Here is a 12,038-nt window from a genome sequence, read left to right as displayed (position 1 = left end):
ACTGCTTTACTAATCGTATGTCATTATATTTATAAACTATATACATTTCCGAGATTTCTAGAATGTTTATATAATTTATACCTTAAACACAATATTAGAATAATTTCTTACATAGCTTACTAATAAACATATAATTTGAAAAAAGAATACCTTCGTCAAGAACTGTACACTATAAAATATATAATTTCTTTTGTATGGTATGAGGCAATGTTTATATCCCACTCTGAAAAGGAAGGCGAAGCTACCGCTGGTGAAGTCACAAAGTGGTTGTTTGGCTTTCTTTTCGAGGATGTTTTAGTTAGGTACACACACTCAATAAATAAATAAAATAAAGCGGAAGAGAAGAAAGAAGAGTGGAACAGGAGTGGATGAAGCATTCATAAGTACAAATCGCACGATAAGGAATTTAGAATAAAAAGGAGAACGGAGTAATTACATGGTTTGAAAAAGCTATTGTATTATGAAATGGTGGAGTTTTTACAGATTTTTAGTGTTATCACAGATTTTTAGTGAGTTTTAGTGTTAATCCCCATTTATATTGATTTAATTTAATCATTTACGAGTTCAAAAAACTTTTTCTATCGTCGATGAGCTTTTATTATGAACAAAGCTCGAAATGCGTGTTAAGAAACTAGTTATGCGAGAGTAAAGAAAAAAAAATGATCCAGTAATAAAGTCAGCCATTTTAATGTTCAACCAAAATTTAACAACAAAACGAGATCACTTTTTAACTACTTTTCCTTTATTTTTCTGGCATCTTTTCGTATTCAGTATATTGAACGATACAGTGATTTCAAACTATTTAAATTCATACGAAGGATATTTAATATCAGCGTTATTAATTTATAGAACCCGTGACAACCTTGTAAAAACTTATAATAATTAACTTTTAATACCTTTAAAAAAAACTAATTTAAAAAATTTTGCTAAGAGATTTAGAGAAATGAACGACATCATATTATGAACTTATTTGCATCATTTATATATTCTTAGAATAAAAAAAAAACAAATGCTGTGTCCTTAATAAAAAGATCACAGACGTTGTGTTCATTGATAATAACTTGATTTGATGATATATGAGCTTCTTTTTAAAAAGAAACAAATATAATATATAATAGATGGCATTTGTAGATCGAAATATTTATTCAACAACAGCTAAAACGAAAAGAAAAATGTGTAATTATGAATTGAATTAAAATATATTATGATGTATAAACTACAGAAGTAACAAAAGAAACTGTGAAATTGGGTTCCTCCTATTTTGACACAAAAGAGTGAATTTATTGTCCTCGGGGCAATAGCAGCTCAAAATATCCTCGAAAGCTTTCGTTTCTGGCGTCTCCTGATGGTGAAATTCAGTGAAACGAAAAGACAGGAATTCGCTTCGATGTGCAGAACCAGCACTTTAGCAAGTCGTCTATAAAATATATTTTATAGACGATTTGGATATTTTTAAGCTTAGAATTGATATTCGAAATATTATGACCTCTTTTCGAGTTATTTTTGATAGTTGGGCAAAAACGCTACAAGAGTCTGTAAAATGAAAACAGGTTAAGTACTATTTTATATATAAGACATGTTTTACACTAATTTTACATTCTAGCTTGGTTGAAATTTGATCAGGTTACATTTTGGAAGTAACAAAAATCGCACTAGAATCTTCTTTGTTTCATGATGAAGCAGCAATAATTCTTATTTTACTCATAAATTAATTTTCATAAAACCTAAGTAGCGTATTAACAGCAACATATGCTTGATTAACGTACAATAATTTGAACATTTAAAAGGCAATTTTAGTGCGCTTTGAATGCTCGTTTAAAAGTGTTATTTTTATTTTCTTACCCTTGATGCTCCCTCTTTTTTTTTTTTTTTTTGGCAGATCCAATCTGACGTGACTGTCTTCGTAAATGTGTGTAACTTTTTTGTGACTCTGAAACAGCTCTCTACAGCCAGCCACGTTCAGAATCGCTGTTCCGGTTTACTTTTGCACTTACTTGACTTCTGTATTATGCACTTTGCCTTACCATTCGAAGCATTTTTTAGGATTTTCACTGAGCATTCGAAGTATCTCAAATCTTTTCACGACGAAAATCATCTCATCGTTGAATTTAAGATATGCACTTTGATACTGAAAAGTGGAGTTAGCAGCCACAAGTTTGATTTTTGCCTCGAAACGTTAGCCCATATTAGAAAATCGTTAGCACACTAAAAAGCTTCGCTAGCCCATTCACTAATATATATATATATATGTACAGGGTTATTCATAATTCCCTCCTCCTGTAAACGCCATTTTTCTTTACTACAACTGGCTTCAATGGTACATGTTACTGCCATCTACCGGCAACTGCTTAAATTAAAACTTGAATACTTTCGGAATAATTTCATATGTTCTTTTTTGCCATATTCGTCTTCGTTTCTTTACTATGACGCTTCGAAAACCCGGAGGGAATTATGAATAACCCTGTATATTAGTGAATCAACTAACATTTGACTCACCAGTTACAATTGACTAATGTTAAGCATCTGCATATAGAATTTTTTTCAACTAACTGTTACAATACGTCAAATGATGATTTTAATAAATGTTTAATAATGATTTGTACTATTAATCACAAAAGTTATCAAAGGTTAATATTTGAAATAGTAAATAGAAAGAGATCAACTCAGTAAATCTTGGGACACTCAATTTGAAGTTTTATCATTATTATTTATTTATACTTATTTAGTTATTTTTTATTTGTCGAAGCAAAGAAAAAATTAAGACTCTAACGTAATGCATAGTCTCAAAAAAGACAAAACACTAAAAAACTAACTAAACTCATTTATAAGAAAATAATTTGTTATTACATAAGAATATAGTAAAAATCTGTTTATAGTGAAATCTGTAGTGAAGATCTGTTTGTTAAATTAAAAAAAAAACTACATAAAGAATTTTTTCGTGAGAAAGAGCTGAATTTGTGGTTCTACTCGCTTGAACCACTGTTCTTCTGAAATTTTTCCTACTTTCTCCTTTCTTGGACGAATTTCGGAACAGGAGGAAAATCTAATTGATATAAGAGTGCATTATGCTGCGCAATTCAGATCGGCTATATATATATTTTTTTACTTTCTAGTTTTCTTTTCTTCTGTGGTAGTCTCGACCAGACGATATAAGGGCTGATCCTATTCGCAGCTGCTCTAAGTAACGATTTTTATTATTAACAATAAAGAATTTGCAATCTATGATTTATAGTTTTATTACTATACTTGTATTTTTTAATGTTTTTATGTAATTTTTAAAATTAAAATAAGAATACACTGTAAACAAAATTCCTTTATTTAGACCAAATATTTTGCAATGATATGATGACGCACTTGAAAGATATATAACGCATGTGAATATCACAAAATATCTTTTTTTACGTCAGGCACTGAACTTTCGTTCTTCACCTGTGAAGATTCCGTAAGTGTTTCTCATTTAACGTTACCCGGTGGGCACCTGTGAACATAAGTCACGAAGGCGAGCAAAATTACCAACGCCACACTGCCACAATTACCCGTTTACAGGGTGGGCCACATTCACACATCGCACAAAAGAGAACAACTCACAGAAAGAAACATTCATGCCTTAAGCGGAATTCGAACCCGCAACCATTGGCTTCACAAACAGGCACGCTTACCGCTCGGCCACCAGGCGTGCTAGATCACAAAATATATGAAAGCATTGATTTTTGAACGTACATGTAATTGCCCAATGCTTTTAAAACGCTTTTTTTTCCAATTTTTACAAAGAAAATGTAGAACAATCGCTATCTCTCCCATAAAACGTCTGTTCGTAATTTTGTAGCATAATCCTTAGATTTAGTGCCCATTAAAACTCGAAGGAGAAAAAGACTTACAAAGTGTAATCCTATTTTAGCAGTCACTTTTAAGTTTTATTTTTATTGATTTTACTTGTGCAGTTAAATTCCTATCAAGTTTTTGAAACATTACTTTTTAAAATCTAAAGCGATATTTGAAGCAAAAACCTATCAAACGTCATCATAAATTTGTTAGCTTAATTTTTCCACTAACTTTCGCAGCTTGTTATTGCTTCAACACAAATCTTTGAATTAAATCCATTTTTATTATTCAAAATCAAATAGTTTTATACCTAATTCTTAATTAAAAGGGATAATAAATTAAAAAACTTTAGTTATAGTTAATTTTTATTAATTTTCTTAGTCTAATTTTTCGTTTAACGTAGTATAAACTATTCTAGATATTGTGCCATTAAATTCTAGAATCATTTCAATAAATCAAAACACTTGTAAATAATCGTAAATACATTAAGTCATAAATAGTTATAATTAACACTCATAAATAAAAGACTTATGCAACATAATTTTTCACATTTCAACTTTATTTATTTTCAACTATTTAAACTAAAATTTCATATATTTATTCACTAACAAATTCAGAATTCTATTTAAGTTCTGTTTCATTTATGAGGTTAAAATTTAGTTCAACAAATTTTTGGAAAAGAACAGATCAATAGTTTGTTAAGATATAACAAAAACCAAATATTTTCTAATTTTAATTTGTTTTTTTCTTCCCTATAAAAATGCTTATTTAAAGTGATAGTAATAAAATGATTTGTTAAATTAAATTTCCACTATCCAGACTTTACTTTCTTAATAGTAAAATAAATATTATTTTAATACTTAAAAAAATAATTAATTTCTTAAAGAAATTTAAATATCATTGTTTTTCCCTAAAGTAGCGCATGTTTATCAATAACAAAAATAGAAATGTTGGTAAATAAAGCTAAAATTGACACTGAAACAAATTTAAATTATATACAAATTGAATATTAATTTTATTCTGTATAATATCACCTATTATACTCAACATTTTACTTTTTAATTTTACTACATAGTGCTTTTTTTCTCTTCACACCATAGTTAAGTGATTTTTTCTATCCTTTGCCATTTACTATAAATTAATTTTAAAATAGGCTTATGTACTCTGGAAATTTATTGGGCTAATAATAAATAAATAATTTGATTTCAAAAATGGACCACATAATTTTTTCTTAGCATTTCTTAACATGTATAATGAATGCAATATTATATGACAATAATTTTATTTTAGGCAATAACGCTTTTAAGAAAACATTGCTTATTTCGGTTTATTTAATTATTTAGCGTTTTAATAAAGTTAGAAAATTAAAAAAAAGTGAAATATATTAGATGTCGCCTTATGTTTCTTATCAGCTCATTAAATGTTATGAGAAAAAACTTAAATGAATATTAAAAATATTAGAGAAAATTTATCTCATTAAAACCATTTCAAACTATTCCCACATCACTTGATATCCCTACGCAGGCTGATCAAAGTGATCAACTCACTAATTGCAGCCAGTAATGTTTGAGTACACTGGCTGCGATTAGTGCCAGTAGTTGTTTCACAGGTCTTTACGATTACACTGTAGTACATTGTCGAAACTAGGAAATGGAAATATTCTATTCGTTTAAATAACCAATACCTAATATAATTAAAACATATCTTAGCTTTTCTTAATTCTCGATAAATGAAACACTTTTTTTCCCAATTTTATCTTGTTGCTATTCTGCAAAGCAGATCATGTGATAATTCCAAGGAAAACTGGTGTGCCGGGAGAAAGAAAAATATCCCCCTGAATAACTTTTGTTTTAATGATCAGGTTTACATAAAGTGTCAATCAAAATGGCTTCAGGTTGCAGAACAAAGGCATTACTTTTTTTGAATAAATAATACTTACCTCTTTTTCTGACTGACTTAGAACTGTAATCTGGAAAATACGATTAGAGAGTCAGGAGAGCGGTCGAAAGTTTTGTTTTAATGGTCAGGTTTACATGAACACTTTAATATTAATTTCACATTGTGCGTATTTCTCTAATTTCTAGAAGTTCTCCTCAAAAAATTCGAAAATCTTTACACTCAATCATAGAGTTCGTTTACCCAAAGATAATTTTATGTAAAAAATATTTTTTAATAGTTATTTAATATTTTATTTCATTTTGTCTAATGTACACCAGTTTTTGCAGCATTTAAATTGTGTAATTTTAAAAGATAAAATACTATTAAAAAAAGAAACAATTAAATTGAAGGAAATCTGTCAGTTTCTAAGTACTAAAATCTCAATTAAAAAAAGAGAAAAAAATTTGACTGATTTTTTTCTCCAAGTTTGTATTTTATCATTTAAAACTACACGTTTTTTTTAAAATTTGCATAATTTGCATTTCCATTATTATTAAAAAATTGTTAAATAAGATGCTAGAAAATAATAAATTATATTTCACACGGGATAAACAAACGAATGGAATTTTATAATGGATTGCAAAAGTTTTTTTGATTCGTCGAAAGCCCTCCAGTGATGTAACGAAATTCGCAAAAAGGGACATAAGCTCTCCTGTAATTGGTCAATATTTTGTAGATTGTGGCTGTCTTCTTTTTTTGAGGGTCAAAACTCCAAATTCGTCAACAAAATATAAGGTATGTTTATTCAGAAAAATTCGCTCTTGTGCTTAATTCGGTAACTTGAAAATTTGTCTGCACTGTTTAATTAGCATATTTGTGGTCACCCCTTCAAATCAATAAAATTGGCACTTAGTTCATAAAAGTTGATCATTGGAAAAAAAATTTATTCAAAATTACTTCACCCCTTCAAACCAATAAGATTGGCACTTAGTTCATAAAAATTGATCATTGGAAAAAAAAATTATTCAAAATTTCTTCACCCCTTCAAACCAATAAAATTGGCACTTAGTTCATAAAAGTTGATCATTGGAAAAAAAATTATTCAAAATTCCTTCACCCCTTCAAACCAATAAAATTGGNCCCAGATCACCTGATATAACGCCGCTGGACTTTTTTCTTTGGGGATTTATAAAGGACAATGTTTACAGGAGGATCGTGTCGAACATTGATGGCCTAAAAGTCAGAATTACAACCGCAATAGCCTCTGTGTATGCCGACATGCATGCCGCTTCTGGCGTGAAATTGACTAGCGACTTGATATTCTCCGTGCGACGAAGGGGGCACACGCGGAAGTTCATTGACAAGAGTCATGAAACTTATTGAGTCTATCTATCCATTTATGTTATTAATTTTAATCTATCTTTATTATTTTATGAGTTATTAAACATCAAAATGGGTCCGGGACTTTATAAACACCCTGTATATCCTAAATTTCGAATAGTCAGTGCCCAAATTTTCAAATACTTCTCTCATGATTTCATCTATTAAAACAAATCGCTGTTTTTAAAATAGGATCGGATGTAAACCTTTGGAAATCTCTAAAACTTATGGCAAACATCCAACCAGAATTTTGTGTCCTATTCATGTAAATTTGTTTGTCATTTAACTACAATTTGTTCTTAAGGAATAAATGTTCGTTCATAGCCGTGCGACGTTCGGGAAAAGGGAGAAAAAAAACAATGGAATATTTCTTGATAAGTTCAAAAGGGAGCTAGCATTAGTATCGTAACCATTATAAATCGGTTATTTGGCCTAGAAAAATATGCTGTTGATACGAATTGTGAAATAACTCGAAAAAAAGATATACCGTTGGAGTTAGAATTTTGTTCATATTTCTTAAAAGCTTACTTAGAATATTACGAAGACCTGCATCGAAATACAGAGAGAGTGGAGTTAAAAGTTCAATATTTTTTTTTATATACTCTTCATGGATTTTTGTCTTTTTAAAATTAACACTGATCCAAGGTGCAATCTTTTTTATATTCATTCCGCTGGCTTAATTAGTAGCACCATTAGATCAACTTACCTAGATTGTGTAACACTATTTACGATCGGCTCAATATTGGCGACTCGGGCTTTTGTTTAGAATTCTTTTCGCGATTCCTTTAAGCAGTCAACACTATCAATCCTGAACTAAACACCGATCATCGAAGGACTACATTTATCTTTTCCCCAGATTTGTTTCAAAAATTTTAAGTCGTTATACGGGGAACATAATGAGCTTTTTATTTGGGAATCTTGAGTCGCCGTCAGCTTTGCTTATGCATAAACTTTGTCATTCAATCAAAGAATCTTCCGAATTACATTATTTTTTGTTGTTGTTTCTAATGCACTTGAAAATACCAGCAAGCCAGCTGCTTGGTGAAACCAAGTGAATTTAAGGCGGAGTGTGCGTTTCTTGTTTTTCAGTGGAGATGGCCAAGATTAAGACTTCAGCCACATACACGTCACAGCCGCGGATTCATTCATACACCCATTTATTCATCAACAGATCGCAATTTCGACCAGAACCAGTGAACGATAAATCTCCAATTCAGCACCCCCAGAAGTATGATTTGCTATGGGAACATAGAGGGCTTTGTGACCAGGCTGATTTAACGTGCACCAGTCAGCATTTACTACACGGGGAGTCTTCTGCTGGTGGGGATCGAAGTCGCATTCTCTCGACTTGGGCCTAATACCCTATCAACCAGGCTATTCCGGTCACATCATTTTTTAAAAATCTTTATTTAATACCGTTATATGAATGACAGTAAATCGATTGTTTTGATCTGTTTGTTGTTTTCCTCGTAAAAAAATATCTCTTATTTAGTAGCATCTCATATTTGATGCACGTTTTGCTTGTTGCGAACTATAACTACAGTTAATGTTTCAAATATTTATTATTTACAAACTTACCCTAAAAAATATTTCCGATAGAGTTCAAAAAAGTTAATTTCCACTGGAAAAAAAATACACGCAAACTGATATCAAAAGCTAAAGTCTACCAATATCATTGATAATAAAATGCTTTCTCTAAATGTATACGGATAGTCATTCTGGAGTGATAGTAAAACTGCTTTCCAATTTATATTGTAACAGTTTGCTCATCGATTTTTGCCGGTGTCACAGTCTATTTTAAGATATAGTTTTCGTGTGTGTTTTGTGACCTTACGAGACGATTTTGCATCTTCCCAATAAAGATAATGCTTTCAAATATAAATAGCTCATAAAATAAAATTCATCTCATTTAAAGATGCATTTACCAAAATTTTAATTTATCTAGACATTCTCAAAGGCCTTAAAGTAGGAGTTCTACAACATTAAAAGTGCTCCAGTGCTTTTATCCGTTTTTCATGTCAGACTTATTTTATAGAACAGTTTAGTTTACTTGGAGGTTATACTGCCATTTTCGAATGATTGATCATTGATAATTAAGACTTAATATTCCACGTTTAATTCAATTCACTTATAGCATCACTGTATTTAAATTACCTAAGAGTCCATTAGAAGCGGTGTAGGCAAACATATTTTTATTAGCTTTTATACCCTGGTTTTGTTCTTATTATTTATTATTAATATAATTATTTCACTATCATGCCGTTAATCATGAAATTGTTCATCCTTAACCATAAAAACCTGCTTTTACTTTAATATAACTATTTAAGTTACTATATGCTTAAATAAAGTATCAGTAATTCTTGCATAATTTAAACAAAATATATTTTAATAAAATAGTTAAAATGATATTGTTTTACTAAAAATGTTTCAGATGTTCATGTCACAAATGTTCTTGTTCAGATGTTCTTGTTCATGTCCCAGAGCATCGCGCGCTTCGCTCGGTATACTATGCTGTTACTTTTACATTTTTACGAAAATTAATTCCATATTTTGGTATATTTTGATCGCTCGGTATACTATGCTGTTACTTTTACATTTTTATGAAAATTAATTTCGAAATTTGGTATATTTTGATAGCTCGGTATACTATGGTGCTACTTTTACATTTTTACGAAGATTAATTCCATATTTTGATCGCTCGGTATACTATGCTGTTACTTTTACATTTTAATGAAAATTAATTCCAAAATTTGGTATATTTTGATATCTCGGTATACTATGCTGTTACTTTTACATTTTTACGAAAATTAATTCCATAATTTGGTATATTTTTAATCGCACGGTATACTATGCTGCTACTTTTAAATTTTTACGAAGATTAATTCCATATTTTGGTATATTTTGATCGCTCGGTATACTATGCTGTTACTTTTACATTTTTATGAAAATTAATTCCGTAATTTGGTATATTTTGATAGCTCGGTATACTATGCTGTTACTTTTATATTTTTACGGAAATTAATTCCATAATTTGATATATTTGAAAGGGTAAGCTATTGTTTTTTCATTTTTTGAAAGTTTTATGCCGTGTTGTTTCCCTTTTAGCAAGTTATAAGAATTCACTTTCTATTCACTATTTCTTAAGTTTTTAGAGAAAATGTGCTTGTTGAAAATTTTTGGACTTAAATTTAAAAAAAATATCGTATTGCAATAAAAATTTATTTTCGAATCGAAGACATTTGCTTTATTTTAGGCTGCAACAAAATATAAGGCATCCTTACACCACTGCTTGTATCAACGTATCAAATCAAACAACAAATGAGGTGAAAACGAACCACAAAATGCATTTGAAAATCGATACTCCTTCTCTATCTTTTCGTTTCGTTTTTGATGTCAAAGGAATTCGAGATTATTTTTGAGAAGAGGTTTTTTTGTTATTACAGTTATTTTCGATCGCATTCTTTTTTATTTGCATGCAGATTGTCTTTTTAATATTTTCAGTCTTTTGAGTTTTGATTTCAACCGGAATAAATTTGTTCTTGAATTTTATATTCAAATATTCAAACACGTTGTTTGAGGGAGAAATGTTTCAAGTCAAGAGAGTTGGATCGAGCTTTGTTTAAATAATACATTGAGGAAAAAATATTTTTATGTTAATATTGCGTAAAATGTTCGTGCGTGTTTTATGCTCCGTTAAATTAGTTAAATTGCGTTAAGTACCTTCTTTATAATTGAATTCTCTGAATTCTTTATGATAATTCTTGTAACAAATTGAATATCAGGACGTGTGGTGTTTTCGAACAACTTTTTCAAATTACAATCCTATAATAATTACGTAATTTGAAGATCAGATGCCTGAATTTTATATTTTAAACTCATAAATATACATTTAGTAAAGAGCTACAGATAAAGTAGAATGAAAAAATGCATTTGTAGTTCTTAATAAGTAGAAAGTCGCTATATTTCTTTTCGAGAAAAGTGTATATTTCAGATGATTTAAAAAAAAATAGTGCGTGGAGTCCCTCCGCGCGGAAGAAGTTAAACTTCGCAACCTGCGACGTTAATTGTGGAAGAATCAGCAGTCGTAGAAGGATCACTAGTTCTACTTCAACGACTCTTTTCCTGCTCCGCTCGCTTCCGTGCTCTGTAATAACGGTAATATTGTGCATTTTTCCCTCGTGGACCTCTTGAACCAGTGGAAGTGCTTGTGGTTGCCTCATCGTCTCGCCCTGGAAAATGTATTTGTATTAATAATGTATGTGAATGCGTCATAATGTAATTTCAGAAGAGAAAACCTAACAATCAATTGATATTCACAAGAGACGTACCTTGACATAACCTTAAATCCGTCGCATTGTCCGTGGGATTGTTTTCACTCATTTTTTACAATTGTCATCCACTAAATTTGAAAATAAAAAATACTACCATATTAAATTTTATATGTATCAAGACAAACTAAAAAAATATTTATAGAAAAACAATACTTTTATTATTTTTAAGCTAGTGAGAACCAAAACAATATGGAAATGAATGAGGGAAAACTGGATCCTATCACGTAATTTCCCGGCCAATAAAAATGTAGCGTTAAACGTTTAACGCAACCATGTTGGAAGTCTCATAAGAAGTATAACTTCAAAAATCTATTCTGGAATATGCACATGGACATTTACGTATTAGCATAAATATTTTTGGTGCCTAGGCTCCTTTTCACTTTCTTTCTTTCTTTTTTTCATGCAGGGTGTAGTTATTCCTTTTTTTACTGATCAGATGGTCAGATAAGTTTCCTATACGGACTTAACCATCCCGTTTAACATTTTTAAATAATTAGTGGCAGTAAAGTCCATGAAAATATAAATTTGGAAGAATCTACATATGTACACTAATGTAACCATGGCCATTGGATAGAATTTGTTTCTTTCCGATGGCAATGTCTCAATTAGATTAACATAAATTACTCA

This window comes from Parasteatoda tepidariorum, chromosome 4 (genome assembly GCF_043381705.1).
Source record: "Parasteatoda tepidariorum isolate YZ-2023 chromosome 4, CAS_Ptep_4.0, whole genome shotgun sequence".
Classification (NCBI taxonomy): Eukaryota; Metazoa; Arthropoda; class Arachnida; order Araneae; family Theridiidae; genus Parasteatoda; species Parasteatoda tepidariorum.
Note: the sequence above shows the minus strand (reverse complement) of the source record.